Below are 7,500 nucleotides of genomic sequence, written 5' to 3'. Positions count from 1 at the left end.
AGTGCATGCGTGGGATTTGGTAAAACCAAAGAGGAGGCCATGTTTCTGCCCGCTTTCGAAACGGGGACCTTTCGCGTGTAAGGCGAACGTGATAACCACTACACTACAGAAACTGATGGAAGAGCCCCTTGGACTACTTTTGGGAGTCAACGAAGCCCACACTGAGAGGGTGGAAAACAGGGCCTTTCTCGGGGCAAGAAAACCAACCGGCAGGTGCCGTGTTTCTGCCCGGTTTCGAACCGGGGACCTTTCGCGTGTGAGGCGAACGTGATAACCACTACACTACAGAAACTCAGACGAGAGCGGCTCGTCGACTGATGCGGGATCTGCATCGATGCCACTAATGGAGCCAACGGGAAGAGCTATGGCCCAGTGCCTAAAAAAACGAGACCGACGGCCATGTTTCTGCCCGGTTTCGAACCGGGGACCTTTCGCGTGTTAGGCGAACGTGATAACCACTACACTACAGAAACGCTGCGGAAGCCGTCACGGCATTTTTCAAAGCAAACGAAAACAGGCTGATCATACTCTGCGGGGTTCGCTTTAACCCCTTAACGACCAGCCCATAGTGTTTTTACGTCCTCCCGAAGTGGGCTCTATTCTCTGAGGACGTAAAAACATGCTTCCTGCAGAGAATAGTGCCCCTCGGGATGTGGACGTGACAGCTCCATGCTGTCGGTGTCCGCAGGTAGCTGACAGCATGGAGCTGTCATCCCGGGCTGTTCGGAGCCCCCCCCGGCATTGCGATCGGCGCTATGCAATGTATAGCGCCGATCGCAAAAAAGTAAACAAAACTGCAAAAAAAGTGACATATTCAGCTGCTCTGATGGATCGGATCCATCGGAGCAGCTGAAACTACTTACCGAGGTCCATCGCACGGCTCCCCGCTGTCCCGATGCTCCGGGCCCCGCAGCCGTCCTTCTGCGCATGCGCGCCAGGCGGCATTACGTCAGCCGCATGCGCAGAAGGCCCGGCGGCGCGGGAAATTTAAAATCTCCTGGCTCCCGGCTCCTGTAGGTAGCCGGGAGGCAGGAGATGTCAGCGGGGACTGCGGTGAGCGGTCCCCGGTACCGCGATCGCCGTTATCCAATGGTTAGCGGCGATCGCGAAAAAGTTTTAAAAAAGTCAGTTTCACCTCCCCTCATGGATCGGATCCATGAGGGGAGGTGAAAATACTCACCCCCAGTCCTCAGCGGTGTCCCGATGTCCCGGGACCCGAATCCCCGTCTGCGCATGCGCGCCCGATGATTGACATCGGGCGCGTGAACAGACGGGCTCGAGCCCCGGGAAATTTAAAATCCCTCTGCTTCTGGCTGCCATGTGTAGCTGGGAGCAGAGAGATTATACCGGGGACATGATCACTGTCATCCAATGGATGACAGTGATCATGTAAAGTGAGAAAAAAGTGTAAAAAAGTAAAAAAAAAAAAAAGTAAAAAAAAGTTTTTAAAAGTTTAAAAAGCGTACGTTTCATCTCCCCTCATGGATCATATCCGTGAGGGAGGATGAAAGTACGTACCTAAGGCCCCCAGATTTATCCGCGGACCTTACCACAGCTTCTGCACACGCGCCCGTCGCCAAAATGGCGGGCGCATGCGCAAAAGCTGTGGATTGCCAGGATAATTTAAATTCTCCCTGCTCCTGGCTACAAAACGTAGCCAAGAGCATGGAGATTTAATGGGGGTCCGCGGTGAGCAGTTCCTGGTCACGTGTTCGCCATTATCCAATAATGGCGATCACGTAAAAGTTAAAAAAAAATTTGAAGTTTCATCTCCCCTCACTGATGCGATCGGTGAGAGGAGATGAATCTTTTTACCGGAGGCCTGCGTATTTGAATCCCGACGCGATCTTCCTCCGTGGACCTTCCAGGATTCTGCACATGCGATTGCCGGCAAAAAGCCGGACACATGCGCAGGAGTCAGGGAGCCCAGGAAATTTAAAATCTCCTTGCTCCCAGCGACCAACGGTCACAGAGAGCCTGGAGCAGTGACCAGGGGCCTCGTTGAGCGGTCCCCGGTCACGTGATAAAAAGGTAGAGATCTACCTTAGGCCGGTCTCACATGACCGGATAGGAATGACGGATTCCGCATGCGTCTGATCCGTGGTAATACGCAGATCAATCGTATCGGATTACACAATTCCGCTCACATTAGCGGGTTGGAATTGTGTAATCCACTCGCAGAAAAGAGAACGCAGCAGGTTCTATTTTACTGCGGATATCGGCAACATAGAGCCCATTGTGCTCCATGGTCATGGATATACCCGCAGCCCATACGCAACTACATTGTATACGGGCTGCGGGTACCCGCGTCATCGCTAAGCGATGGTGCGGGAAATACAAACAAAGGTGTACTGTGCATGACCGCCTGTGTGAGTAGGCAGTTATGCGCAGTACATTACGCAGCCGTACGCAGGGTCACAGCCGGGCTCACAGATGGGATCCGCTGTGGGCCTCCGCAAGCGGATTCCGCCTGCACCCGCGTGAGCCCGGCGTTATTCAGACCGCTACCTGTGATACGTATTTTACAAGAAGCCCCGGGAACGCTCGCTTTCCTGCAGTTCCAGGAGCACCTTGTTGAGCGCCTTCTGTGTGAGACCGCCGCACCTCATCAAGCTTACGGAGACTCACGGAACGCCACTTTTTACACCCCATACCTGCCACTGAGGTCACGAAATACCCCCAAAAAGCATGAGAGGAGGGGGGGGGGGATACCCGGTTTTATTGCCCCATGGGCCCATTCAACCAGCCTCCGTAATTACCCCTGTCTTCGGAAATACTACACAGTTCACATTTTTACTTTTATCTAAGATTTGCGAACGCCAAAAAGGGCGCTGAGGGGGAGGGGGGGGATTTTTAGGGAGTCAATCTTTATTCTGTACAAATAAGCAATGGGGCCTGGAATTTATTCAGTTGTGCCCTAAAATCCAACAGGTGTTCCGTCCTTTATAGGCCTTGCCATGCGTCCTGTAAGTAGATTAGGGCCACAATGGGTATGTTTCTGAACTCGGGACAAACGGGGGTATCCATTTTGGGGTGAACGTCTTCATTCCTATGTGCACTGTACAAAAAAACTGTTTTTAAATTGAAAAAATTGCCAAAAAAATTGAAAATCGTAACTTTTTCCTTCTGCTTTGCTTAGATTCATTCAAATACTGTGGGGTCAAAATACGCAGTACACCCCTAGATGAATTCGTTAAGGGGTCTAGTTTTCAAAATGGGGTCATTTGAGGGGGTTCTTTATAGTTTTGGCCGCTCAATGGCTCTATAAGTGGGCAATGGGGCCTGGAATTTATTCAGCTGTAACCTGAAATCCAACGGGTATTCCTTTCATTGTAGGCCTAGCCATGGGTCCTGTAAGTCTATTAGGGCCACAATGGGGATGTTTCTGAACACGGGACAAACAGGGGTATCCATTTTGGGGTGAAAGCCTTCATTTATATGTGTGCTGTACAAAAAAAACTGTTTTTAAATTGACACAATAGCCCAAAAAATGAAAATCCTATTTTTTTCCTTTTGCTTTGCTTAAATTTATTCAAAAACTGTGGGGTCAAAATATGCAGTACATCCCTAGATAAATTCGTTAAGGGGTCTAGTTTTCAAAATGGGGTCATTTGTGGGGGTTCTATATGGTTTTGGGCGCTCAAGAACTCTACAAGTGGGCAATGGGGCCTAAAAGGACTTCAAGCAAAATCTATGTTCTGAAAGCCACCGATTACTCCTTTTATTTTGGGCCCCGTTGTGCATGCGGACATAAGATTAGGGCCACAATGGGTATATTTCTGAAAACAGCACAAACAGGGGTATCCATTTTGGGGTGTAAGTCTTCCTTCATATGTGTGCTGTACAAAAAAAGCTGTTTTTAAAATGACAGAATTGCCAAAAAAACAAAAATCCAAATTTTTTCCTTTTGCTTTGCTTGAATTTATTCAAAAACTGTGGGGTCAAAATGCGCAGTACACCCCTAGATAAATTCGTTAAGGAGTCTAGTTTTCAAAATGGGGTCATTTGTGGGGGTTCTCTATGGTTTTGGGCGCTCAAGAACTCTACAAGTGGGCAATGGGGCCTAAAAGGACTTCAAGCAAAATTTGTGTTCCGAAAGCCACCGGTCGCTCCTTTCATTTTGGGCTCCGTTGTGTATCCAGACATAAGATTAGGGCCACAATGGGTATGTCTCTGAACACGGGACAAACAGGGGTATCCATTTTTGGGTGCAAGTCTTCCTTCATATGTGTGCTGTACAAAAAAAGCTGTTTTTAAAATGACAGAATTGCCGAAAAAACGAAAATCACAATTTTTTCCTTTTGCTTGGTTTGAATTCATTCAAAAACTGTGGGGTCAAAATATGCAGTACACCCCTAGATAAATTCCTTAAGGGGTCTAGTTTTCAAAATGGGGTCATTTGTGGGGGTTTTCTATGGTTTTGGGCGCTCAAGAACTCTACATGTGTGCTATGGGGCCTAAAAGGACTTCAAGCAAAATTTCTGTTTTGAAAGACACTGACTACTCCTTTCATTTTGGGCCCCGTTGTGGACTCAGATATAACAATAGGGCCACAATGGGTATATTTCTGAACACGGCAGAAATAGGGGTATCCATTTTGGGGTGTAAATCCTGATTTTCATGTAAACTATAGGAAAAAAATATGTCTTTAAAATGACAGATTTGCAAAAATATGAAATTTTACTTTTTCTCCTCTAAATTGAATTAATTCCTGAAAAAAAACTGTGGGGTCAAAATACTCATGACACCCCTCAGTGAATACATTAAGGGGTGTAGTTTTTAAAATGAGGTCATTTGGGGGGGTATCTATTATTCTGACACTCATGAGCCATTCCAATCTCGGCTTGGTATAGGAAAACAAAGTGTTCCTCAAAATGCTAAAAAGTAATGTTAAATTTGTACGTCTCCTAAATAGTTAAAAAAAAACGAAAGTTTTTCCAATGTGCGCCCAAAATAAAGTAAACGGGTGGAAATATAAATCTTAGCAAAAATTTCTATATTATGTTTGCACATATTTAAGATATTGCAGTTGGAAATGTGAAAAAATGACGATTTTTTCAAAATTTTCCCAATTTTGGCGCTTTTAATAAATAAACACAATTTCTATCGGTCTATTTTTTCCGCCTAAATGAAGCACAACATGTGGCGAAAAAACAATGTCAGAATCGCTTGGATATGCAAAACCTTTCTGGTGTTTTTCCATGTTAAAGTGACACATGTCAGATTTGCAAAATTTGGCCTGGTCATTAAGGCGCAAACAGGCTTGGTCACTAAGGGGTTAAGTAGGCTTTTTTCCCGTTTGTTTCTCTTTCGTTTCTCTTTCCTCCTTTCGCTTCCCAAGGTCCTTTGAGAAAAATGCTATTGACCCGATGGCGCTTTTGGTTCGAGCAGACTGGCTGGCAAGTCACTGTGGCGCAATCGGTTAGCGCGTTCGGCTGTTAACCGAAAGGTTGGTGGTTCAAGCCCACCCAGTGACGAAGCTCTCTTTTGTTTCTTTGGCACGTGGATCCCAAGGTGCCTGGGTGACTCATAACTATGGACGTTTTTCCGGGAAACACCCATTTGACAAAAAAAAGACAGAAGGCACCTTGCAAGGCAGGCTGTCCAGCTACAGGAAAAGGGAGACGTGGGCTCGCTTGAAGCGTTCACGATGGTGGTATAGCGAGCAGTCAATGTCTCTTGAAATTATGTAGCCTGCTGAGCTGAAAAGACAAACTATGCCTCCGGGTTCAACCCTGTGGAGGATGCGGGCATCGATCCCACTACCTCTCGCATGCAAAGCGAGCGCTCTACCATGTGAGCTAATCCCCCGACACAGTGGGGTGTGCTTGTTTCTTTGGTTTGCACGTTTCTCCTCTTTGAAAAAGAAGCAAACAAGTGCATGCGTGGGATTTGGTAAAACCAAAGAGGAGGCCATGTTTCTGCCCGCTTTCGAAACGGGGACCTTTCGCGTGTAAGGCGAACGTGATAACCACTACACTACAGAAACTGATGGAAGAGCCCCTTGGACTACTTTTGGGAGTCAACGAAGCCCACACTGAGAGGGTGGAAAACAGGGCCTTTCTCGGGGCAAGAAAACCAACCGGCAGGTGCCGTGTTTCTGCCCGGTTTCGAACCGGGGACCTTTCGCGTGTGAGGCGAACGTGATAACCACTACACTACAGAAACTCAGACGAGAGCGGCTCGTCGACTGATGCGGGATCTGCATCGATGCCACTAATGGAGCCAACGGGAAGAGCTATGGCCCAGTGCCTAAAAAAACGAGACCGACGGCCATGTTTCTGCCCGGTTTCGAACCGGGGACCTTTCGCGTGTTAGGCGAACGTGATAACCACTACACTACAGAAACGCTGCGGAAGCCGTCACGGCATTTTTCAAAGCAAACGAAAACAGGCTGATCATACTCTGCGGGGTTCGCTTTAAGTAGGCTTTTTTCCCGTTTGTTTCTCTTTCGTTTCTCTTTCCTCCTTTCGCTTCCCAAGGTCCTTTGAGAAAAATGCTATTGACCCGATGGCGCTTTTGGTTCGAGCAGACTGGCTGGCAAGTCACTGTGGTGCAATCGGTTAGCGCGTTCGGCTGTTAACCGAAAGGTTGGTGGTTCAAGCCCACCCAGTGACGAAGCTCTCTTTTGTTTCTTTGGCACGTGGATCCCAAGGTGCCTGGGTGACTCATAACTATGGACGTTTTTCCGGGAAACACCCATTTGACAAAAAAAAGACAGAAGGCACCTTGCAAGGCAGGCTGTCCAGCTACAGGGAAAGGGAGACGTGGGCTCGCTTGAAGCGTTCACGATGGTGGTATAGCGAGCAGTCAATGTCTCTTGAAATTATGTAGCCTGCTGAGCTGAAAAGACAAACTATGCCTCCGGGTTCAACCCTGTGGAGGATGCGGGCATTGATCCCGCTACCTCTCGCATGCAAAGCGAGCGCTCTACCATGTGAGCTAATCCCCCGACACAGTGGGGTGTGCTTGTTTCTTTGGTTTGCACGTTTCTCCTCTTTGAAAAAGAAGCAAACAAGTGCATGCGTGGGATTTGGTAAAACCAAAGAGGAGGCCATGTTTCTGCCCGCTTTCGAAACGGGGACCTTTCGCGTGTAAGGCGAACGTGATAACCACTACACTACAGAAACTGATGGAAGAGCCCCTTGGACTACTTTTGGGAGTCAACGAAGCCCACACTGAGAGGGTGGAAAACAGGGCCTTTCTCGGGGCAAGAAATCAACCGGCAGGTGCCGTGTTTCTGCCCGGTTTCGAACCGGGGACCTTTCGCGTGTGAGGCGAACGTGATAACCACTACACTACAGAAACTCAGACGAGAGCGGCTCGTCGACTGATGCGGGATCTGCATCGATGCCACTAATGGAGCCAACGGGAAGAGCTATGGCCCAGTGCCTAAAAAAACGAGACCGACGGCCATGTTTCTGCCCGGTTTCGAACCGGGGACCTTTCGCGTGTTAGGCGAACGTGATAACCACTACACTACAGAAACGCTGCGGAAGC

At 48.2% G+C, this 7,500-nt stretch overlaps 10 non-coding genes across 10 annotated transcripts; all 10 read right to left on the bottom strand.

The window, feature by feature from the left end:
- Positions 1 to 40: 40 nt before the first annotated feature.
- On the bottom strand, positions 41 to 113 carry TRNAV-UAC (transfer RNA valine (anticodon UAC)). Its single transcript has one exon. It is a non-coding gene; the product is annotated as a tRNA-Val (tRNA).
- A 106-nt stretch (positions 114 to 219) lies between these two features.
- Positions 220 to 292, bottom strand: TRNAV-CAC (transfer RNA valine (anticodon CAC)). Its single transcript has one exon. It is a non-coding gene; the product is annotated as a tRNA-Val (tRNA).
- Positions 293 to 400: 108 nt separating this feature from the next.
- On the bottom strand, positions 401 to 473 carry TRNAV-AAC (transfer RNA valine (anticodon AAC)). Its single transcript has one exon. It is a non-coding gene; the product is annotated as a tRNA-Val (tRNA).
- A 5,443-nt stretch (positions 474 to 5,916) lies between these two features.
- On the bottom strand, positions 5,917 to 5,989 carry TRNAV-UAC (transfer RNA valine (anticodon UAC)). Its single transcript has one exon. It is a non-coding gene; the product is annotated as a tRNA-Val (tRNA).
- Positions 5,990 to 6,095: 106 nt separating this feature from the next.
- TRNAV-CAC (transfer RNA valine (anticodon CAC)) lies at positions 6,096 to 6,168 on the bottom strand. Its single transcript has one exon. It is a non-coding gene; the product is annotated as a tRNA-Val (tRNA).
- A 108-nt stretch (positions 6,169 to 6,276) lies between these two features.
- On the bottom strand, positions 6,277 to 6,349 carry TRNAV-AAC (transfer RNA valine (anticodon AAC)). The gene has a single exon. It is a non-coding gene; the product is annotated as a tRNA-Val (tRNA).
- A 530-nt stretch (positions 6,350 to 6,879) lies between these two features.
- Positions 6,880 to 6,952, bottom strand: TRNAA-UGC (transfer RNA alanine (anticodon UGC)). Its single transcript has one exon. It is a non-coding gene; the product is annotated as a tRNA-Ala (tRNA).
- Positions 6,953 to 7,057: 105 nt separating this feature from the next.
- On the bottom strand, positions 7,058 to 7,130 carry TRNAV-UAC (transfer RNA valine (anticodon UAC)). Its single transcript has one exon. It is a non-coding gene; the product is annotated as a tRNA-Val (tRNA).
- Positions 7,131 to 7,235: 105 nt separating this feature from the next.
- Positions 7,236 to 7,308, bottom strand: TRNAV-CAC (transfer RNA valine (anticodon CAC)). The gene has a single exon. It is a non-coding gene; the product is annotated as a tRNA-Val (tRNA).
- A 108-nt stretch (positions 7,309 to 7,416) lies between these two features.
- TRNAV-AAC (transfer RNA valine (anticodon AAC)) lies at positions 7,417 to 7,489 on the bottom strand. The gene has a single exon. It is a non-coding gene; the product is annotated as a tRNA-Val (tRNA).
- Between the last annotated feature and the right edge of the window lie 11 nt (positions 7,490 to 7,500).

The sequence above is a fragment of the Eleutherodactylus coqui genome, chromosome 1 (assembly GCF_035609145.1).
Source record: "Eleutherodactylus coqui strain aEleCoq1 chromosome 1, aEleCoq1.hap1, whole genome shotgun sequence".
Taxonomy (NCBI): domain Eukaryota; kingdom Metazoa; phylum Chordata; class Amphibia; order Anura; family Eleutherodactylidae; genus Eleutherodactylus; species Eleutherodactylus coqui.
Note: the sequence above shows the minus strand (reverse complement) of the source record. Positions and strands in the feature narration are given on the sequence as shown.